This window comes from Hyaena hyaena, unplaced genomic scaffold (assembly GCF_003009895.1).
Source record: "Hyaena hyaena isolate Hyena2069 unplaced genomic scaffold, ASM300989v1 scaffold_209, whole genome shotgun sequence".
Lineage (NCBI taxonomy): Eukaryota > Metazoa > Chordata > Mammalia > Carnivora > Hyaenidae > Hyaena > Hyaena hyaena.
The window spans coordinates 1201605-1226580 of record NW_024080844.1 but is presented as its reverse complement, the minus strand read 5'-3'; the positions used below and the strand labels follow the sequence as shown (position 1 = coordinate 1226580).

The 24976-nt window shown below is 39.6% G+C and overlaps 1 protein-coding gene across 4 annotated transcripts in view; it reads left to right on the top strand.

Annotated features, from left to right (window-relative positions):
- Nucleotides 1-24976, top strand: part of RABGAP1L (RAB GTPase activating protein 1 like) — a 746017-nt gene that overhangs the window by 659607 nt on the left and 61434 nt on the right. The gene's annotated exons all lie outside the window — the stretch shown is intronic.

Here is a 24976-nt window from a genome sequence, read left to right as displayed (position 1 = left end):
GTTTATTTCATAAGTAGAAGTTTGTACCTTTTAGTCCCCTTTGCCTGTTTCACCCATTCCATTGCAGTAGAGTATTATGAATTATACTGCCCATATATTTCATCCCCTAGACATGACTTTATAACTGGAAGTTTGTACCTTTTGACTACCTACACCCATTTTGCCCACCATCAACTCCCCCACATCAGATTAATGATAGAGTACTATGTGCTCTTTATTAATACATTAAATAACAAGATATGGTAGCAAGGAGAATAATTGCCATAATTCCAAAATTATGATAAATATAAATATTTTGAGATAGATGCAATAATTAATATGAATGAAAAGTATTTATAATATCTGTTGCTGGTAATTTCAGAAAATAAAGATATTTTCTCTGTCAGAGCTCAAGGACTCTGAATTCTCTCCACAGTCCCCTAACACAACGTTTAACTTACATTACCTGAGACACAAAGGTTTTTAGTAACTTTCCTTTCCTTATGGCTGGCAATGAGAAATCTTGGCCACGGCTTGCATTCTCTCTTCTCCTTGAAGATATAGGAAAATACATGTGACACTTATGTGATTATTTGATTAATCTCTCACTAACTCCTGACATCCATGGGAGCAGGGCTATGTGTTTCTGTTTACCATTGTGTCCCCAGACCAGCCTAATGCCTGGTGCATTGTTCTGTACATATTGAATCAATAGTATTGGGGGAAAATGAAGCACCGCATAGGTATAATCATTGGTCTGCAGTGTGTGATGTTTCTGACAGTGGGCTATATTCATAAATATCTGTACACATAGGGAGAGTTATTACAAAAAATTTTATCCTTAGACCTTTATACTAAATTCTGGGTTTTTTTTAAAATGTTTATTTACTTATTTTTGAGAGAGAGAGAGAGAGAGAGAGAGAGTGAGCGAGCACAAGCAGGGGAGAGGCAGAAAGAGAGGGAAACAGAATCCGAAGCAGGCTCCAGGCTCTGAGCTGTCAGCACAGAGCCTGACATGGGGCTTAACCCATGAACCCTGAGATCATGACCTGAGCTAAAGTCGGACGCTTAACTGACTAAGCCACCTAGGTGTCCCATCAAAACTAATAAGCATTTAAAAAAATAAAATAAAAATTATTTAGAGCTTTATCGCTCTGAGATTTTCCCTGTCCAAATAACTCCTGTTGTTCTTCAAACAATAAAAGAAAACCATGTATATGTATCAGGTTAAGAAAATACAAAGTGGTTTCCAAAGACAGCTACTTGCTAAAAGATTCTTGTAATTTCTTCAGGAAAAAAGAAAAACTGTTGCATATTCCCACATAAATCACAGCATAATTGTGAATGTAGGGTTTACAGTGATGGCCTCCTCTTAAGGATATGGGTGTCCTGTCCATGCTGTCAGCATGGAGCCTGATGTAGGGCTTGATCTCATGACCCGTGAGATCATGACCTGAACCGAAATCAAAAGTCGATCATTTGACTGAAGCATCCAGGAGTCCCCATATGAGTGGGGATAGATACTGATTACATGTGCTGCTTTTCTTTTTTGTGACATTTCGTTGGCAGATGCTTTTTTCATCAGGATCTTAATGATCAGCCATACACAGTATGTAGAAGATGGAAAGCTTCAGAAAGCCAGACTCCTGTGTTGATACTCAGAAGTCTTTATGGGGGATGATCCTAATTTCCCAGGCTTCCACTGTAGGACCTGTTGGAACAGTTCATGAGCAGATCCTTTTCAGGCTGTTCTTCTTGGGTAAATAATCTCCAGGTCGCTAGTGCTGGGTTTGAACACATTCATCCTGCTGCTTCACAAGTGCATTAAGGTATCTTGAAATCATTTTTTTTTCCTTCCTTAATTACATCCTAAGAATTTTAAAGGGAAGGAAGATCCCAGGTGGATTTACTGATCTATCCATTAAAGTATTCCGAGATGATAGACTGTAACAGCTTTGATGATTTGGGAGTCAGTGTATCCAAGGTAGTATTAAAACCTTACAGTACTTGATAAATGCTAAAGTCAGCCTAATTTCTCTTAATAGTTAAAATATGACCCTTGGTTAGAAGCCCAAAAGCTTTCCCATGCCCGCCAACCTAACAATCACACTTACATTAATTTGATTCCTTCATGTAAAATGATCGTTTTTATTGCTCCCTGCCTGAAAGGTGCAAATTGCTTTCTCTCTTGGGTGTAGGCTGCTCAGCTTCCTTCTTATTAAAGAGACAGGAAATACATCTTCCATCTGAAGTATTAATGTCACTTGTAAATTTGTAGTCTAATTTGTCATTGAATTGAGCTATTCAAAGAAGATTTGAAAAACCAAGGTGTAACTTAGCACTCCAGATTGTCACACCTGAATTAAATGTTTTCCGTGACCACCTTCCTGCTGATGGAAGGGCGCAAAGTGCAGAGAGGGGGGTGAGAGAGAGGGTGAGATAGATGGGAATATATTTCATCTCACTCAGAGGGGTATGATAGAGTTGGCTGGACTCACAAGTTCATTTTTCTTCTGAGAAGGACTTTGACCTATTGACGTCAGGAAGTGAGCACTGTTTATAATCATCAATGGAAGTGGCAGTTTGGAACTCAGCACACCGCATTTAGTACATAAGGGTACTGAGACCGGACCCAGCGGAGAAAAGAGGTCATTTGTTAACAGACATTAGCTAAGAGATGAAGACCTTTTCTCACCCCTTATCAGGTCAAAACATGATAGAGATTCTACCAAAGTAGGTTAAGTATGGAAACGAAGTAATTGAGCAAAAGTTCTTTCTGTTAACTGGAATCATAGAAACTATTCTGTGTCTTCTCAGCAGACTTGAGAATAAAGAATTGAAAATACTTAAAGGTTGTAAAAATAAATTTGAAGTGATACCAGCATTCCCAGTAAAGAGCTACTTGTCACCTGCCTTAAATAATCTTGAAGGGAAAAATAAAAATACTGTAAAACAAAAGTACTAATTCCATTCAGGGTGAAATGAAGCCATTCAGCCTACTCAGTCTTTTAACCTATGTAGTCAGTGGTTATATATTGGACATATTTGAACAGGATGTAAAATCCATGATGAATTCATACTGAAAGTATTCACTCACCTGTGACCTGTTTAGGACAAACCCACGGGACTCAGCTGGCTTCTGGTTTCAGGGCCTGGGTCCCTCTGGGCCAGGATCGTGTGATGATGCCTGACTGTGCAAGGACAGCATTGCTGGCATTGTGCTGGCCCACCTTGCTCAATTTCTGGATGGCCTATCTGCTTGTGTAGATTATCAGTCTTTCGCTGCTTTTAGAGAATTGCCCATATAACAGTAAAATGTACTTGCCTTTGGTGTGTTTGGTGCCCCTGCAAAGGGAAAGAGTTAATTTCCCTTCCTGATTCTGCACTGGCTTCAGATTAGGAGATTTAGAGTAGGCATAGGACATCCGTCTACTCACAAATGGAGACAAGAGAGGTGACATACATCAAGGGTAGGGCCCACCAGTCCTGCAGTGTCAGAAGCCACATTTCCTCACGGTAGTACTAAAATAGACACAGAACAAAAAGAATGACATGTCATTATTTGTACATTTAATTCCTTTAACATGTTACGCTTTTTTTTTTTTTTTTTTAACTCATTTAATCTCCACAAGAACTCTATGAGCTAAGTCCAGGTTTTGAGGCGGATTCTCAAGATGGTCAGACAGAAGTACAGACTAATAACCAGCTCAGGGATACACCGTGGCAAAGTGGCAAGGTCAGAATTTGAACACTGACTTCCTGCCTCTAAGTTAATGCTCTTAATCACTATTTAAAACTCACAGTGAAAGAAACAAAACAAAAACAAAACAGAACAAAAAAACCTCATGGCATTGTTTTGTACCCACTCATTAATTATTACACTGAATGTTCCTTTGATTATGTATCCCTTTGATTATCAGAATCCGGAAAATTTTTTTAAACGTTTATTTATTTTGGAACAGAGAAAGCATATGAGTAGGGGGAGGGGCAGAGAGACAGAGAAAGAAAATGAATCCCAAGCAGGTTCCACACTGTCAGCACAGAGCCCGACATAGGGCTCAATCCCACGAACCATGAAATCATGACCCGAGCCAAAATCAAGAGGCAGATGCCTAACCAACTGAGCCACCTAGACACCCCAGAATCCTGACATTTTCTTTACTTAAGCAGTTTCTGCGGAAGGTGTTAAGTTAGACATTAAACCTAGAATTAGAGCTTTCTTAATCTTCGAAGCATGGATCCTGAAGGTTAAGAATTGTTCTGGCAGTGATCAGCCCTGTTATCAGATTCTATTCACTTTCTTTCCGGGATTTGAATACTAAGGTGAACATGCTTGTCTAAATTCCAAAAGTTCCATGTTTGACTTTGTGCTCTATACATGGAAAGAGAGCCTTGTTCTGTAGCAAGCAGACTGACAGGAATAAGTAAACCTGTTAACAGCTCTGTCTATTTTGAATTTCCCCGACTTGTGGAGGAGACATACGGTAACAAGAGTTATTGTTCAAATGTAGCACTGTTGCCATCTGACTTGAATCTCACTTTGCAGCCTATTAATTCAAGTAAGTCTGCGAGCAAAGCTAAGAGTACTTATTGGTTTAATGGAAAAAACACATACTTTGACAGTTCAGAAAATGGTAGTTTAGAAGAAGATCAAACACAGATACAAAGGCAGCTAATATTAAAAATTATCTTTGGATAGTTTCTTAAAGGAAGAACAATTAATTATATAAAGGCAGTATATATTTTTTGTAGCTTTTTTTAAATCAAATTTGTAGATAGCTAACATGGATGGCTAGCATATTGGTTGGCAGAATGAGGATCCAGAAAGATCTGGCTAAAATATTGTGTCCATGAAACACAATAGGGCTAAGGGAGATTCGAGTCCAGAAGAATTCTGTATAGTGTATGGCATTTTAATAGATGTTTTTTTTAACAATTGTAAGCTAATTTAAGCCTTTGCAAAATTGAATATTTATTCTATACTTTGTGCCCACTAAAGTGTTAGTGCTAAGACTACAGAAGACACCGAGATTAATGTGGTCCCTACCTTCACAGGGTTTACAGTTTAGCAGGCAAGATGGATATTAAACAAATAATCACCAAAAAAAGGTTATGAGTTTTGTGAAGAGAGGAAGTGCCAAGTCCTATGGGGACATACAGGGAGACCGAATCCACATTAGGGGTTCTGGGTTCTATAGGAACAAATAGGGAGACCTCGTCCAAATTAGGGGTCAGGGAAGAGCTGAAAGACAGGACTCAGTAGGCTAAAGAGAATGAGGGTAAAGGGGAGGGTGTTCCAGGAAGAGGGGGAAGAATATTCTAAGTCTTAGAGATGAGCAAAAGAAGAATTTAAATAGCGGCACATAGAATGGGGGTGAGGGCACCAGGGAGGAATTTGCAATTAGCCCGGGGAAGACAGTAGGAACCAACCATGAACGGTCTTCAGTATTCACGTGAAGGAAATTGTGGACCCTGGACAAGGGACAGCACAAAGCTGTTTAAAAGGTTTTAAGTGGGGGAGACCTTAATTTTACAAAACTGTCAAAAACACTGGCTCATGATTTAAATGCGGTGGTTTCTTTGACCTTTCTAGTTCTAAATTTTTCATCTTTATAGTTAAAGACTTGGATCAGCCCTTTCAGATCAAAGATCCCTCGTGTGAATTTAAGAATCTTAGAAAGAAGTATTTCTTGTCTATTCTGCTCTGATTCTTTTTTTTTTTCTTTTCAGACTTGGAATATAGATCTTGTCATGAAGCATATTTTAGTCAGTGTTCAGAGAACGTACTCTAATGGGACCCATGACACAGTTTTTTTAAGTCATTTTGTCATCATAAAGGAACTGTAGATTTACTATGGAAAAAATGTAAGTGTAGAATATGAGCAAAGAGGAGATCATAACCTGGATGCCATTGTACTAAAGCACCTGGCACATAGCTGAATGGAGGGTGCAGGCTGGTAAAACCGACCCCAAGGGAAATTGTGCTTGTTGGGGAAGGGGAATACTGGAGATACAGGAATGGTCTTCAGGTCCTGAAAAGGACTACGTGTGGAAGTTGGAACAGAAGACAGAAATGTGGTTAATGAGCAGAGGTTGCTAGAGATATGCTTTTCACCTGAGTATTGAGGAAAAGAAAACTGACAATTAGAGCTGTTCATCCAAACATGAATGAATTCCTCTCAATGCCTGTAGGTGTCCCAGTAAATTACTACATATGTTTAAGCCACCTATAGTCACTTAGGGATGTTACTGGGGAAATCCGAGCATCAGATAGAAAGTTAAATTATATGAACTTTGACTCCATAATTAAGTGTTTTATTTTGGAATCTTAGTTCACTCCATGATTTGATGAACACATAATTGATCTGAAGAATCATTTAATACCTGCCTTGAAAAAGAAAAGCAATTTAAGCTGCTAGGTGTCTTGACTTGACATCTCCATCACTCTCCTGGTTACCTGTCGTCTTGCGGGGGTATGACCACACATTAAGATCTCCTCTCCTAGTGAATGTTAAGTATACATTATCATAACTAGAGCCACCATGCTGTACATTAATTAGCTCTCTAGAACTTTATCATCATATAACTGGCATTTGGTACCCTTTGACCAATTTCCTCTTGCCCCCAGCCCCTGGTAACCCTTCTACTCTCTGTAAAATTCTCCATTTTAAAGTGAACAATTCAGTGATATGTAGCACATTCACAATGTTGTGCAGCCAACACCTCTCTCTAGTTCCAAAACATTCCCCAAACCCCTTATCCATTAAGCCATTTCTCCCCACTCCCCTTTTCCTTCCCAGCCACTGGCACCACCACTGAATCTGCCTTCTGTCTCTGGATTTATCTGTTCTGGATATTTCATATAATATGTGACCTTTTGTATTTTGCTTCTTTCACTTACCATAATATTTCTAAAGTTTGTCCAAACTGTAGCACATATCAGTATTTCATCCCTTTTCCTGGCTAAACAATATTCCACTGTAGGCATATTCCACAGTTCGTTTATGCCTTCATCTCTTGTTGGACACTGGGGCTGTTTCCACTTTGTGGCCATTGAGAATAGTGCTGCTGTACGTGTCCTTGTACAAGAGCTCGTTTTCCTTTTTTTTTTTTTTTTTTTGAATATACATACTGTAATTCTATGTTTAACTTTTTGAGGAGCCGCCGAACAGTTTTCTACAACAGTTGAACCAGTGTATATCACCACCAGCAATGTATGGGGGTTCCATTTTCTCCATATCCTTGCCAACACTTCTTATTTTTTGTTTTTTAAATCCAGCCATCCTCATGGGTGTGAAGTGGTACCTCATTGTGTTTTTTAAGGTATTATTTATCATGATAAAATATATATAACATAGAATTGGCCTTTTTAACCATTTTAACTATATAGTTCCATAGCATTAATTACACTCACCAGTTGATTTCCAAAACTATTCCCACCTCTTATCTCCAAACCTTTTTTCTCCCCCATTTCCTCCCTGCTCCCCACAGAAACTCTGTACTTCAGTATTAAGCAGTTCTTTCCTATTTCCCTCAATTCTCCTAATCCCTCATGATTGCTAATATATCTTCTGTCTCTGTGTATTTCCCTATTCTAGTTATTTCATATAAGTGGAATCATGTTAATATTTGTCCTCTTGTGTCTGGCTTATTTCCCTTCATATAAAGTTTTCAAGGTTCATGCATGCTGTGTCCATGTTGTAGCCCGTGTCAGGACTTCAGTCCTTTCATTGGCTGCACGCTTTCCATTTTGTGTATATCCCACATTCTGTTGATTCACTCATCTGTTGTTGGAACATTGGATTGTCTCCGACTTTTGACTACTGTGAATAATGCTGTAGTGAACATGGGTGTACAAGTATCAGAGTCCTTGTTTTCAATTCTTTATGGTGTATACCTACAAGTGGAATTGCTTGCTCAGACTGTCCTTCTGTATTTAACCTACCGGGTAACTTATCTGCTACTGTGGAAAACTGCTGTGCTGTTTCTACAGCTGAACCATTTTACACTTCCCATCAGCAATGTTGTAAAAGTTCTCATTTTCTCTACCACCTAACAATTATTTTCTGTGGTTTTTATTTTGTCTTTTGTTCTAGCCATCCTGGTAGATATGAAGTGGTATATCCTAGTGGGTCTGATTTGCATTTCCTTAATGGCTAATAATGTTGAACATTTTTCATGTGCTTATTAGCCATTTGTATATCTTTTGTAGAGAAATATCTACTCAAGCCCTTGGCCCATTTTTTAGCTGGATTGTTTGTCTTGGATTGAATTTTAAGAGTTCTTTGCCTATTTTGGATATCAAACCCCTATCAGATATATGAGACGCAAATATTTTCTCTCATCCCGTAGGTCATCTTTTGACTTTCTTTTTTTTTTTTTTTTTTTTNTTTTTTTTTTTTTTTTTTTTTTTTTTTTTTTTACAAATAGTTTATTGTCAAATTAGTTTCTACATCTTTTGACTTTCTTGATAAGTCTTTTTCTGCATAGAAGTTTTTAATTTTTATGAAGCCTGGCTTATTTTTGTTGTTGCTGTTGCTTGTCTCAAAGATATTTTTACTTGATAAGGCAGCAAAAAATTCCTAAAAACATCTATTTAAGAAAACAAACTGTTGTGTAATTTAGTAATGAATACAAGCTGTTCAGCTGAATACATGCAGAATAATGCAGTAGCTAAACTGAAGGCAAATCTGTATGAGGTGAGTAGTTTTGTTATCTTTTCTAAGCTTTATCTTTCTGTGAGAAGGGGTCCCATTTACCTATAAAGGATATTTTGAGATTTTTAATTAATGCTTATAAAATCTGAGAATATGCTTATAAGACTGGCAGTAAATTTTGTGAGCATACTATCTGCTTGGTAATGACATCTTTTATTTTGTTAGATTTCAATATGTTGAAAATAGTCCATTCAAATACACCTATTACATAATTCTGTTATATAATTGGATCATCATTTATTATAAAAATCAAAGCTCTGCTGCTATCTCTGTGGTTCTTATAATCAGGTATAGAGACACATGACTGAGCAGGAAGAGATCCTTATGGCTCCCATGTCAGGCTGTGCTTGCCTCGATGGTGAAAAATGGAGATCTAGATGACTCTGGAGATAGTGGTTTTTAAACTACTGCTATGACCAGGCCGTGTTTTATTCCGAATATCCCAGTTTTCTCCCTAGAGCTTCTGTGATTTGCTGGCCAGGTTTGGAGTAATACAGAAAGCCCTGCTTAGTTCAAAAACTTCCTCCAGTTGCTGTTTCTGGCATTGCTGCTCACATATCTCCTACACTTGGCAGTCCTGTTATTGCTCTGTAGGCCAAATGAGTCAATAGATAAGATTTGATTTTCGCCTAAGTATTTGTGCTGTACAAACCCATTGTTTGGTAAAATAAAAAACCTAAAATTTGGTCAGTGGCACTGTCTGTGGCCTGCAGGTGTTAATGAAATACTAGCCATATGTTCCAGATCCACCTGAGACAGATGACTGTATCCGGCTCTGTAGATTTCACTCCTTTTCTCTGCCAATAGCCTCTCAAATGTAACTCACAAAAGGCCCCAGGCAGGCAAATGTGGACAGATCAGCTCGTATCCATTGTCCTGGATAAGCCCAAAGGATAAGATTCTTGTCTCATCCCTCCTTGAGCTGGAACATGCACTTATAAATGCCAGGGCTATACCATGCCTCACTGCAAGACATCCTGAAAAAGACAACACATGGTCTTTGATCACAAAAAGTTTCAGCGATCTCAGGGAAGAGCACACCTCCACCTAGAAATGCCTAATGACTAAAAAGCAAGTTATAAACAAGTGCAGATGAGAGGATGCAAGCCCAATCTGTTTGGGACAGTGCCAACTATGTCTACTTATTGCCATTATTTCTTATGGAAAATGCATTCCAATCTGAGAGATGAGGCCTGCTAGCTAGTTGAAGTTACCTGTGAATTCTGTGGTCTCTACCACATTTTCAGAAAAAGATGCATTTAACAATAAAATTTATTTCAGGTGTTTATCGACTATATGTTTGGATTTTTTTTAACCTGGAAAATAGTAATGTGCCTTTTAATGGCATCAGCTTTTCTCAGTGTCATTTCCATTGCCATCTGGTATACCCAGTAAAGAGCACAATCACTCAGCTTAATTATTGCCACTGTGTGAAAGCTTACATCTTTATGGTATATGAGCCAGCCTGTACCATTGTCTCTAAGTAGAGATGCCCATTCGTAGTCCACTCTCCATACCTATTTACGAGACCATGTGATAAACCATAGATAGAACTGTACAGATTTTGACTGTTTTCCCCTGAAGTTTTGACTTACACCTCATTGCCACATGAGTAAGTTAGCAGTATTAAACCTGGGGTTTCTACACATAGAAGGTTTGTCCTGTGGACTGTCAGTTTGCACAGGCAGTTTCTCCTGTCTCACCTGCAGAGCAGCATACCTGTTTTAGTGATGCAATCTTCCGGAGAAGGTAGATACATTTACCAAAAGCTTACTCGGTGGAGGAAAGGGCACTGCCTTCTGATTTTCAGCAGTCTTTTGGCTGATTACCTGTCATGGTTCTATTTTCAGTCAGGCACCAGGTAAGTAAATATACCTTCCTTATATAAATGAGCCGTCCACAAAAGTCTTTTTGTGCTGTTTAACTATCTTAAAGTTTCATTGGAGAACTATAGGAAAAAGAAAAAGGACAGATTTAATGTAGCATTTTTTTAAATGCCAGTGGTTGTGTGAAATGAAAAATACTGGCAATTCATTGTTTCAGAAAATAAATTCTGACACCTAAAGATAAGTATCAAGCTTCAATAACTTTCTGGAACATTCTTTCGAAGCAAACACTTCAGATATATACCAGTGTCCAGGATAGATTTCCCAGTATATTGTCTACAACAGATCTTAAATATTGCAAACTAACAGAAGTTGTTGCATAATTTTTTCTGTAATTAGACAAGAACATTCTTACTGCTGGTCTGCAAACACTTCATAAAGATAGCTGCTGCTTAAGATACTTCTCAGTTAGCAGCCGTTGAGTGGTGAACTCCATTCTTCGTTTTCTGTAATGTAATTGTATCACCCTAAAATCCAGTGGTTTTCTCATATACGGTCCAGGGTTGAAAGGTCCAAGGCCAGTAGGACAGCCCTGCCATCCTCACAGGCTGCTTCCGTCTGTGGGTCCGAGGAGTTGTTAGAGCTCTTCCCATTTCCCTGCCAGTAGGAGAAAGAGAGGGGAGAATACATCCCTTCCCTTCTAAGGGCACTGGTACAAAGTGGCATACATCTCCTGTGCTTGTATCCAGACTTAGTCACATGTCCCCATCAAGCTGCAGAAAAGGCTAGGAAAGATCCTTAGATGGGTACCCATGAACCCACTTGAAATTCAGGAAGAAGTTATAGAGTCATGTATCCATGACCACATCCAGTTTTAGAGCGCTTCTGTTACCCCAAGAAGTTCCCTCATCCTCCTCCGTAGTCCGTCCCCATCCCACTCCACTCAGTCACCTGTAATCCACTTTTGTTGTTATATTTTTGCATTCTCCAGAAATTTCATATGCAGGAAGTCGTCTAATGTATAGTCTTTGGTACTTGCCTTCTTTCACTTAGTGTGAGGATTTTGAGGTTCATCTCTGCCATTGCACATATCAGTTGTTCCTTTTTGTTGCACAGTAGTATTCTGCTATATGGATAGCCCACATTTTGTTGATCTCTTCACTAGTTGGTGGATTTTTTTTTACTTGTTTCTGGTGTTTAGCTACTATGAATAATATTCCTATGAACATTTCCATACAAGTTTTTGGGTGAACATATGTTTTCATTTTTCTTGGGTGGATGCCTAGGAGTGGAATTGCTGAGTTGTGTAGTAAGCTTATGTTTAATTTCTTAAGAAACTGCCAAACTTTGCCAAAGTGGCAGTTTTTACATTCCCACCAACAGTATACAAGGATTCCAATTTGTCCATCTCCTCAACAACCCTGGATGATGTTAGTCTTTTTCATTATAACTGTTCCAGTGGGGATATAGTAATCTCTCTTTTGAATGGCTGGGTTTTTTTACATTTTCCTAATGATATTGAACATCTTTTCAGGTACTTATTAGCCAATCCATTTGTTTATCTTCTTTGGTAAAATGTCTGTTCAAAGCTTTTGCCCATTTTTAATGGGATTGAAGACAAATATGTCTTCTTGTTGAGTCATGGTAGTTCTTTCTATGTTTGGGCCTAAGTCCTTTATCAGATAAATGATTTATAAATGCATTCTCCCAATCTGCAGCTTTCCTTTTTGTGTTCTTAATGATGTCTTGTCTTTTCTTTCTTTTTTTGCCTGGTTGTTTCTTTAATTGAATGCAGACCTATTCAGAGAATTAACGATGGCTTTTGAAGAGCAAAAGTTTTATACTTACTGATTTTTTTTCTTTCATGGATTATGCTTTTTGCATCCTAGCTAAGAAATCTTTGCCTAATCCAAGTCACAGCGATTTTCTTCTAAACATTTTTTAGTGTTAGCTCTTACATTTAGGTCTGTGATTCATTGCGGGGGTGGGGGTGGGGGGGCGGGGTTGGTGAAATAGGATTCTACATACATTTTTTGCATAGCAATTTCCAATTATCCTAGCACCGTTTGTTGAAAATACTATTGAATATACTTGGTATCTGGTCAAACAATAGTTGACCACACATATAAGGGTTTATTTCTGGACTCTAAATTGATCTGTATAACTGTCCTCACCTGGCTAGATTTTTAAGACTGTCACCATGGGGCGCCTGGGTGGTTCAGTCATTTAAACATCCAACTCTTGGTTTTAGCTCAGGTCATGATCTCAGAGTGCATGAGTTCGAACCCCACATCGGGCTCTGTGCTGCCAGTGCAGAGCCTGCTTGGGATTCTTTCTCCCTCTCTCTCTCTGCCACTCCCCTGCTCATGTTTTCTCTCTCTCTCTCAAAATAAACAAATAGTAATAATAAAAAAACTTTCACGTCTATATATCTGAACTTACCTTCTTGCTTTGCCATCTAATCAAGTCAGTGATGGGACCTCATAATACTTACACATCACTGAAAATTGTGACGCAGGCGCTAAAGAGGTCAGATGGAAATCCAGAAGGAAAAAAGGCCAAAACCAAAAAGAGAATTCTAGTCACAAAAATGTACTATTTATTTTATTAAAGTACAGGTTAACTCTTAAAATAGGTGCTCGTGCCTGCCTTCTGGGGAGGGAGTGCTGAGCAGGTGAGTCATACAGCACTCGTGTGTACAGTACGTGCGGACAGCACCCACCTCCCCCTGCCACCCTGGACCCCTGTTCTTTCTTTCCCCTTACTTCACTGCATTTCTATAGGCACTTGGTTTTATTTGAATGATTCATATTTAGGGGGAAAATGAAAACACCCTTAAAATTTGTTTCAGCTCCTCCCACAAGGAAAAAAATAAATGAAGAAGGCAGATGTAAACGACAACAAAAAAGTACTAGTTAACAAAGAGACCTAAACAGACAGTGGCTTAAACAGAGTAGATCTTCATTTTCCTCTTGAGTATCAGTCTGAGTGTGTGCGGTCCACATTGGCGGTGATCACTATGTCGAAATCCACAAACCAGACTCGGGATTCCTGTCTTGTTGCTGTACCGTCATTAGGGATGTTGTCCTCACGTTCGTGGTCAAATATACTCACCACCACATTTTCTAGGTCTATATTCAAGTTGGAGGAAAGGATGAAAATTGGAATTGGAGAGCATACTTCTTCCTTTGAAGGAAGTTTCACAGATCAATTCTACTGATTCCGTTGGCCAAAACTTTTTACTGGCCATAGCTAGATGCAAAGAAGACTAGGAAGCATAATTTTAGCTGAAGGCTATGCACCTAGCTTAAAAATGTATTCCTAAAAAATAAGGGTAGAGCACATAGTTAGAGGCAATTAGCAAGTGATACATTTGTTATGCATAGTTATATTCCATATAGTTTTTAATTTATATATATTAATATATATTATATATAATATATTACATATAGTTCTATTTATATATATATCAGAAGGTGAACATTGAGTAGCTACATTTGAGGTACTATTGGGAGATTGTGAAGGTTGCCCTCCGTGAGATTTCCAGAAATTATTGGTGGTGGGAGAAGCAGGCATGTTTTATGTCTTAAAAAATTTGTTCCAGGGACACCTGGGTGGCTTGGTTAAGCAACTGACTCTTGCTTGTGGCTCAGGCCATGAGCTCACGGTTGGTGGGCTGGAACCCAGTGTCGAGGTGTGTACTGACAGCCTGGAGCCTGCTTGAGATTCTCTCTCTTGCCCCTCCCCTGCTCACTCACGTGGGCTCTGTCTCTCTCGAAAGAAAGAAAGAGAGAGAGAGAAAGAGGGAAGAAAGGGAGGTGGGGAGGGAGGGAGGAAGACAGGAAGGAACTTAAAACAAATTTTAGCTCCCAAACTAAAGTGCTGTTTCTGTTTATTAAACACAACCACTGAAAGATCTGAGCTGCACCATTTATAATTTTTTGAGCTGTCTTGTTTGGTAATTCTTAAAAACAAAACAAAACATTGATTTATCTGCCTCATTCATTTTAATTTTTATAGGCATAGTCTCCATTCTCCTATTTTATGACTGATAAAATCTTTTTTTTTTTAAGTTTATTTATTTTTATTTTGAGAGAGAGAGGTAGGGGCAGAGAGAGATGGAGAGAGAAAATCCCAAGCAGTTTCCTCGCTGCCAGTACAGAGCCCAGCACAGAGTTTGAACCCACAGTCTGTGAGATCATGACCTGAGCCAAGACCAACAGTCAGCCACTTTAACCACTGAACCACCTAGGCACCCCAGCCGCTGATGGCCTTCGGATGCCCTATCTTAAACATGAGTTGAGGTATGGTGGAAGCAGCCGGATGTTTAAGATACTTTTGTGATTCTTTCTTTTAAACTCCCCATTTTTGCATATGTAATATGAAGCAAATGAGGAAACATTGCTCTAATGGCTTAACAGGGAAGGAGAAAGAAACAATTTCTGAGTGGAGAAATCTTGTTTGTGGAAAAGTAGATCAAGACTGTAATCAAAAGTTTGTGTTATTGCATCTGACTCGAAGATCCCCAACATTTTTTTTTTTTTCTTTTTGCCACGTTGTGGCTTTCCTTCTGGAGTTGTAAGTGGAACACAACACTCGTACCCATTTACACTGTGCAATAGATACTGTTACAGAGAACACACCAGAGGCTTTCTCACTATTAAGCAGATAACACTTTGTGGATGTCTGATCTATGGAGAAACCCCTATAGCTTTACCTGCTGATGCCGTCTGGCTTGTTGGAGAATAAATTTTGCATGGTTGTTTTTGTTTCCCCCCCAAAACAAAAACAGACAAACAAAAGACAGTTATTGAGTCCCTGTCATGTGCCAGGGATAGTGGGATAAATTGTCTATATTAAGAAATATAATTGTTTGGCCTTAGAGAACATGTTGAATATCCTGAAATGTTGAAGTTTGAATAATAGCAAGAGATGATAAGGGGCTTTTATAATATAGAACTCTGTTATGAAATAATTGTGTTTGTGAAAGAGCCCAAATTGTGTTTGTGTAAAGGCTTAAGTGTGTGTCCCAGGTTTGTCACTCATCAGGTAACCATGGACTGGCCTCAGTTTCTTCCTCTTTAAAATGAGGGGATTCATTGTACGCTTTCTACGGTCTTCTTTGTCGCTATGCTTCTCTAGCTCTTGATATTTATGATGTTTATGTTATGTACAGAATATATTGTGTTATATATTATTTTGAGTTTATGACTCTACGATTCTGTGTTTTGTTTGTTTTGTTTCAAATGTTTATTTATTTTTGAGAGAGCTTTGAGAGAGACCACAAGCAGAGGAGGGACAGAGAGAGAGAGAGAAAGAGAGAGAGAAACAGAGAATCCGTTCCAATTTTATGTGCTGTATATGTGCTGTATATGTGCTGCCGAAGTGAGCACGAGAAACAGAGAATCTGGAGTAGGATTCAGGCTCTGAGCTGTCAGCACAGAGCCCGATATGGGGCTCAGACCCACAAACCATGAGATCATGACTTGAGCCGAAGTTGGACGCTCAACTGACTGAGCCACCCAGGTGCCCTCATGATTCTATAGTTTTGATTTTCTGTAATCTATAGTTCTAGTGTATCCATTGCAAACCACTCTGAAACATAGTGTCTTAAAACAATGACCATTATGCTCAAGGATTCTGTGTGTCAAGAATTGAGACAAGACCTAGTGGGCATGGCTTTGTCTCTGTATCATAACATTATGGGGCCCCATCTGGAAAGACTCAAACAGCCGGAGAAGACATGAAAGACTATATGGCTGGAATTATATGAAGGTGCTTCACTCTTATGTCAGGTGCCTAGAATGGAATGTCTCAAATGTAGGGCTCAGCTGGGATTGTTGCATAAAAAACCTGCTTTGGATTTTCAGTTTGGCTTTCACAGCACAGTGACCTGAGCGTCTTACGTGGCCACCCAGGCTTCCAGGAGCTAGTGTGTTCTAAGAGAAAGATTTTATCTTAGGGGGTGATTGAAAGCTTTTAGTAGAATAAAAAAATTTAAGAGGTGACTAGGTAGCTCAGTCGGTCAAGCGTCTGACTCTGGATTTCAGCTCAGGTCATGATCTCACGGTTCATGAGTTTGAGCCCCTCATCAGGCTGTCAGTGTAGAGCCTGCTTGGGATTCATCCTTTTTCCCTCTCTCTGTCCCTCCCCAGCTTGCTCGCTCTCTTGCTCTCTCTCTCTCTCTCTCTCTCTAAACTTAAAAAATTTTTTTAAATAAAAAATTTAAGAATTATTTTTAATATAAATACATGAAAAATGTTAAGGATAAAGTAAGTGGAGTTACAAAAGTTTGCATGAGGCTACCAGGACACGAAAACTATCATTTGCTGAGCGTATTCTGTATGGTAGGTGTTGTTCTGCAAGTACTTTTGTGGATTATCTCATTTATTCTTCACAACGTTCCGCAGAAACTAAGCAGGGCTTAGTGAGGTTAAGCAGCTTGTCCAGGTCATAATGCTGATAAGCGGCTGAGCCTCCGACTCAAAACAGATCCAACTCCAGAATTTGTGGCTTTAGCCACTGTTGTGTGCTGAATTGTGTCCTCCCTCCCTAATTCACATGTTGAAGTCCTAAGCCCTCCTGCCTCACAGTATGGCTCTATTTGGAGACAGGGTGTTTAGGTAATTAAGGTTATATGAAGTCATTGGAATGGGTCCAATGGATGGGTGTTCTTAAAAGAAGAGATTAGGACATGGCCAGGCCCAGAGTGAAGACCGGGTGAGGACACAGAGAGATGGCCATCCATATATAGACCCAGGACGGAGGCCTCCAAAGAAACAACCGCGCTAACACCTTGATCTTGGTCTTCCAGCCTTCCCAACCGTGAGAAATACATTTCTATTGTTTAAGCACCCCCACCCCACCCCACCCCCCACCACCCTGTGGTACTTTGTTATGGCGGCCCTTTGCAAAGACTAGTATTACCACTAATGATACTATAGTAATGTGTGTTTTTATTGTTCTTTAATTTCTCACTCTGTCCTTTTTAAAATTGAGATATTATTGGCATATAACACTGTTCATTTTAGGTGTAGTACCGCATACTGATTTGATCTATGTATATATTGTGAAATGGTCACCACCAGATGTTTACATCCATCACCACACACAGTAACAGATTTTGTTCTTGTGGTGAGGTGTTTGTATCAGCCTCTTTTCAGGCTGTTTTTCAGATTGTCCTGTCCCTTACAAAGATATTGTCAACAAAATCCATAATAATGTATTTCTTCTCTAGGTATATTAGTTTCATCTGTTTTTATATCAAACTCCAAACTCTTTCTCACCATTATCACTTGGTGAGGAATATAATGAAGATGTATGTATAGGGGCTCCTGGATGGCTCAGTTGGTTAAGCATCCGACTTCTGCTCAGGTCCTGATTTTACAGTTTATGGGTTTGAGCCCTATGTCGGGCTTTGTGCTGACAATGCAGAGCCCGGAGCCTGCTTTGGATTCTGTGTCTCCCTCTTTATGCCCCTCCCCTGCTCACACTCTATCACTCTCTCTCACTCTCTCTCAAAAATAAACATTAAAAAAAGTTTTCTAAAAAAGATGTATAATTCTTCAAGGTAAAAATGCATTCTCTTAGGCATACTCTTACCTATAAGATAAAATTAGAGTTCTTCCCTTTTTTGCAATGTAAGCATCAGTAGCCCCTAAGGGCATTATTTTCTGCAAAGGTCAAGGTTTAATTAAGATTATTTCAGAGTGGGGCGCCTGGGTGGCTTAGTCGGGTAAGCGTCCGACTTTTCGCTTAGGTCATGATCTCGCGGTTCGTGGGTTCGAGCCCCGCGTCGGGCTCTGTGCTGACTGCCAGCTCGGAGCCTGGAGCCTATTTCAGAGTCTGTATCTCCCTCTCTTTCTGACCCTCCCCTGCTCATGCTGTCTCTCTCTCTCTCTCTCTCTCTCTCCCCTAGAAATAAATAAAAATATTTAAAAAAAAAGATTATTTCAGAGTAATCCAGAAATCAACATGAAAATTTCTGGTCTTAACAGCTAGTTATCAGCTGCTAAGAACTGTTCAAATATTGGAACTGGAAATTAGACTTCATCAAAAGAGCATTTATCTCATGATTCATAATCCATCGCGTCTAAATTTTTTGTCTTATTTTATATATATATCAGTCTTGTCTCCCCAGTGAGCTTCCTAAAGATGCATCCTTTTGAATCATCTGGTTGATAAAATGGAAAGCAATGCTTGTTGCAGGTGGGCACTAAATGCCTCTTAAAGTGAATTTCAGATTTAGATTTCTTGGGTGTATTTTCCCCCTAAGCCCCACAGTTGAAACACTATTGAAATCAATATGGGAAAGACATTTATTTTTAGTACTTGCATGTTCTATTGCATTTATTCTGCCTTTCAGGGTTTTTTTGTTTGTTTGTTTGTTTGTTTGTTTGTTTGTTTGTTTTTGAGAGACAGAAAGTACAAGCGAGGGAGGGCCAGAGAGAGAAGGGAGAGAGAGAATCCCAAGCAAGCCCCACACTGCCAGCACAGAGCCAGACGCTGGGCTCAAACCCACGAACCATGAGATCATGACCTGAGCCAGTTTGATGTTTAACTGACTGAGCCACCGAGGCGCCCCTGCCTTTCGGTTTTTAAAACTATCTTTTCCTGACGTGCTTTTCAGAGAGTGGCGCTCTCTCCCAGCACTGCAGTTTTACCAGTTTAGGAACACAACCCACTCATGTATTAGGAGAGAAGTATTTCTAAATAAGGACCAGAAGGAAGTTGATCATTTTGTGAGATATTCTCAGTCTCCTCCAGCTGAAAAAACTAATGACAACATTATTCCTAGAATCGGAACGCATGCATATTAGTCACGTTTCCAGTATACGAAAACTCTTCATTTTCTGCTAAGGAAATTCACTGTAGTGGTTAGAAGTATGGACTCTCTCTGGGTTCAAATCCTTTCTGTGCCGCTTACCAGCTGTGTGGTAAAGCACCTGAGCCTTACTCTACTTCAGTTTCCTGTTCTGTAAGATGTGGACAATAAGAGACAATGTCTGTGGAGTTAGGAGAACAAAATAAGGTAAAACACATTATTTGCCTCAGCAGCACTTGGCACGTGGGACACACACAGCAGACGCTAGCCATTATCATTACCTTTGCCTTTGGTTATTTGGATATTAGAAACAAATCTCCTTTACGGTGGATGTGTTTGTGTAAAGCACGGTAAGTAGTCACTGAATGTTTCTCAGACAACAGTTAAGTGCATGTGGAGCCTTTATGGAATAGGTGATTGTTTTTTCAATGACAGTGGCAGGTTTGAAAGAGTTGATTTATTGTAAGGATATGGTACCTCTAAATGATTTTCACAGCTAAGTTCTGCACAGTTTTTTAAAAATATTTATTTTTGAGAGAGAGAAAGATAGAGTTTGAGTGGGGGAGGGGCAGAGAGAGAGAGAGAGAGAGAAGGCGGGGGGGGGGGGAAACAGAATCCAAAGCAAGCTGCAGGCTCTGAGTTGTCAGCACAGAGCTTGACGTGGGGCTCAAACTCATGAACCGTGAGATCATGACCTGAGCTGAAGTGGGGCACTTAACTGACTGAACCACCCAGGAGCCCCTAAATCCTGCACAATTTTAAAGTTCTAGAACCTTCCCAGTAAACAAGACCTAAATGCCTTAGCCTTCGTGCCATGTCCGAATAAATGACACATAGTCGTATTACCTAATAACGCTAATCATTTGAGTGCATCCTACATAAACAAAGACTCAGAAGTCTGCTGTATAGTTGACCCTTTGTCAAGGAAAATATTTAGTCAAAACTTACATTACCAGGTGGTTTCACTGGGAGTTGCAATCCTGACTGAGCTCTGACTCACACCTGAGTCAGAGGTACCTAAGGCTTGTAAGGGGTTCACTTTCAAACTACAGGACAGTCCAGTTAGTTTAATAAGAAAAGTACAAAATACTATGGGAGTCTGGAAAAGAGGAAAGAGCATTTTTCTCATTGCAGAATCAGGAAGTAGGGATTTATGGAGGAAAAATGGCATTGATGGGGAACTCTAAAGGGTGATTTTGGTTCCTGCTTCCCAGAAAATTGAGGGTAGTCAAATGCTGCTTTGCGTACACTTTTCTACTCCTAACATACCTTACTTTCTCCAGGCTCAGAAAATGACCTGTTTCCCTGCTGTTCAACATTAATTGTTTCAAACTTGCTCTCAGTGTGGTCCCTGTCCGTCTTCCCCAGAGCCTTGCACCAAGGGGTAATCTCTGGCAAAACAGTGTCAGCGTCTCTCCTGGTGACTCACGATGTCTTTCTTAATTTAAGAAAAACTAGTCAGAAAGTTCTTGGGCCCCTCATGGTGTCATCAGCTCTCTGTTTCTCCCCTTCCCTTAAAGACAAACTCTATAAATGAAGAGTTTATACTTGTCTCAACTTTCTCTGCACACTTAGAGCAAAATTCTTGTTTTTCTGGGGTGCCTGGGTGGCTCAGTAGCTTAAGTGTCCAACTCTTGGTTTCGGCTCAGGTCATGATCTCACGGTTCATGGGTTCAAGCCCCGCACTGGGCTCTGTGCACACAGCCTGGAGCCTGCTCATGATTCTGTCTCCCTCTCTTTCGATCCCTTGCCCACTTGCTATCTATCTCTCGCACAAAGTAAATAAATAAAGACTTTTTTAATTGTGAGAAAAATCCTTCTTTTTATGAACTGTTTCAAAAACAGAATTATGGAATGAACACCCAAGTATCTATGCCCAAATTAATAAATATTAATGTTTTGCCGTATTTGAGATCATTTTTTTTAAAGAAATGAAACAATGCCAATAAAGTTAAAAATTCATTTGCCTTAACTCACTTTATACTCTTTCTCCAGAATTTTCTCTGGCCCTCCCCAATTGGTACATACTGATCCCATTATTGTTTGAATACTTTTAGTACATTATAATAAGAGCTGATGGTTCTGTGGTATTTACTGTGTGTCAGGGACTGTGCTGAGCACTTGGCATACATTGTATTGGGGTTCTCCAGAGAGACCTAAAATCAATCAGATATATAAAGAAGAGAGAGATTTTTTGTTTTTTTAAGGAATTGGCTCACCTGGTTGTTGAAGCTGGCAAGTCTGAAGTCTATAGGGCAGGCTGGCAGGCTGAAAATTGAGGCCAGAGTTAATGTTGCAGTCTTGAGTATGAATCCTGCAGGATTTCAGCTAAAAGTCAAGCAGGACTTGTACATTGCTGTCTTGAGAATTCTTTCTCTTTTGGGAAACCTGTCTTTATTTACTCTTTTTTATTTTTAATTTTTCCAATGTTTATTGATTTTTGAGTGGGAGAGGAACAGAGAGAGAGGGAGACAGAATCTGAAGCAGTCTCCAGGCTCTGAGTTGTCAGCACAGAGCCCAACATGGGGCTTGAACCCGCCAACCACAAGATCATGACCTGAGCCAAAGTTGGAGCTTAACCAACTTAGCCACCCAGCCGCCTGTGCTAAGTCTTTACCCTTAAAGCCTTCAACTGACTGGCTCATTTTCATAATGGATTGTCTTCTTTCTACTAGTTTATATAGGTATTTATATATTGATCCTTTACTGGTTATATTTGTTACACATATCTTTCAGTTTTTTCTTACCTGTGAACTTAGGGTGCTTTTTAAAAAAAGTGTTTATTGTGCTCAGAGCACAAGCAGGGGAGGTACAGAGAGAGATGGAGACACAGAATGTGAAACAGGTTCCAGGCTCTGAGCTGTCAGCACAGAGCCTGATGCAGGACTCAAACCCACAAACTGTGAGATCGTGACCTGAGCTAAAGTCGGACACTTTACCCACTGAGCCACCCAAGTGCCCTCTATGAACTTTGTTTATGGTGTGTTTCTGTTTGCCAAAATTTCTAATTTTAATGAGTTATTATCAATCTTCATCCACTCATTCATTCAGTAAATATTTATTGAGTACTCTGCTAGGCACTTTCATACTCTGGGAACATGCCAGTAAATAGAAGAGGGAGGAGTCCTTGCTCTCATACAACTTACATTCACATGAAGACAGGCAGTAAATGCACTAAGCAACACTATATAGTATATGACAGAATGGTGTGGAAGAAACAGAACAAAGTCAGGAGAGTCAGTGGTACCAGGAGGGGCACAGTGCCGGGGGTCAGGGTAGGTTTCACTGAATAGGTCCATTTGAGCAAAGACTTGACTGGGGCCAGGAGGTGACCCCCTGGCTCTCTAGAACGGAGAGTGTTGCAGGACAGGAGACAGCAAGCGGAGGGGCCTAGGCCGGAGCAGGACTGGAGCGCTGGAGAACAGCCCGCACTGAAGTTTGGTGAGCTGGGGCGAAAAGCGTGACGAGCTAGAGGAAACCGCGGGGGAAGAGAGCCAGGCGGAGCAGCGCCTTACGGCCCATGCCATTTGGTTTCTATTTTTGTTTTATGAATTGTGCCTTTGGGTTCTTATTTTAAATTTCTTCCTTACCCAGAAGTCATAGACAATTAAAATGAAGATGGTGGTTAATATTTATTAAGTATTTACTGTGCGTGTGCCAGGCGCTTTTTAAACACTGATTTTTGTAGATTTTCATAGAGGTGATATTTTTAAAAATATTGATTGATTGATTTTTGAGAGAGAGAGAGAGAGCCCTGTTGGGGGCGGGGGGCGCACAGGGCAGAGACGAGAGAGAATCCCAAGCAGGCTCTTTGCAGCCAGTGCAGAGCCTGACCTGAGGCTCCATCCCACAAACCGTGAGAGCATGGCCTGAGCCAAAATCCAGAGAGTCAGTAGTACTAGGAGGGGCACAGTGTGGGGGGTAGTACTAGTATCCAGAGAGCCAAAATCAGCTTAACCGACTGAGCCTCCAACACGCCCCAATGAAAATGTTCTATATATAAAATTTTCAAAATATTTGCCTAATTTAAGCTATTCATTTCACAAATTATTTCTTTTATATCCCTCTTTTTGATAGCCTGTTGTCTGCTCTTTCTTTCCTTATCGATTTGTAATAACATGTTTTATACCAAGTCCCATATACATGGGCCTGTGTCTGGGCCCTTTCATTCTGTTCTGTTGGTCTATGTGTCCATCCTTGAGCTGATAATGACACAATTTCAAATAGCGAAACTTACTCTAAATCTTTGATATCTAGAACAAATGCCTCTTCTTTTATATTTCTTTAAAATTTGTTTGACTTTTCTTGGTCCTTTGCTCTTCAGTATGAATTTTTTGGATCAACTTATTGAGGCTCATATGAACAAATCCTTTGGGATGTTGAGTGAAATTGTGTTGAATTTATAAGTGAATTTTTTTTTCTTACAAATAGTTTATTGTCAAGTTGGTTATAAGTGAATTTTGGAAGAATTGATGTATCAGTGCTATTGGGAGTCCTTCCACTATTTCGTTTAGGTTTATTTCCAGAGACCTTATAATTTTTGTGGCAAGAAGAAATGGGCTTTGTTTTTACTTACATTTTTTATTTGGTTGTTGCTACTGTATAGACATCTATCGATTTTATAAATGGATCTTGTGTTTTAACAAACTTGTTAAAAGTCTCTAAATCGTTTCGTTTCATTATCCATAAATTTCTTTTAGATGCCTCTAATTAAATTATTAATCATCTGTAAATGACAGAATTTTTTTGCCTTCCTCCCTAATTTCTAAACTCTGTATTTATTTTTCTCTCATCTGTTTCATCAATCAGAATGTCAACAATAGTTATTACCAGAGCCATAATAACACACATCCTTCTCCTGTCTCTGGTTTTAAAGGGCCTGTTGTTCAGGATTCACCATTAAATGTTATGTTTGCTCCAGGTCTTAGATCGATAGCTTTTGTTGGGTTTAAAACAATCATTTCCATTCCTAATGTGCTACGTTTTAAAAATAAATGAGTGGGTGTTTAATGTTATCAATTGCTTTTGTGCATCTGTATAGACAATTTTATGATTTATCTTCTTTAATAAGTGAATGTCAGGAATATTTTTCTTATTTAATAATATTTTAAATAATTAATCAAGTGACCTGGCTCGAAATCCAGACTGTAAAACTGACCCTATCCTCCAAACCTACTCTTCGTCCTCACTTCCCATTTTTAAAGAATGATACCATCCAGCCGAGAAACCTAGGCTTGCTCACATCTACTCGGTGACCAAGCCCTGTCTGTTTTCTGCTTCTTAACATTTGTCCCTCACGTCTCTATTCTTGCCTGCTTGCTTAATCTTTCTCCATATTCCCGCCAGCACATGTTCAAAACCCTTCAGCGACTCCCTGAGCCATAGTACCTAGGAGTCTGTGTTCTTTACTTTCCCCCGAGAAGGCCCTTCAGCAGCCGGCCCTTCTCCTACCCTGTGGCTCTGTCTCCTTATACCTCACTTCCCACTGATTCCCCTGCACATCAGTCATTCCGTGGGGGCTTTGTAGCATGCCTGTCTTTGTCCACCTGCCTAGAACTTATTTATTTGTCTAGGCCCAAGCCTTAACCTGCTTCTGTGATACTGGTAAAACACACACACACGTATGTATG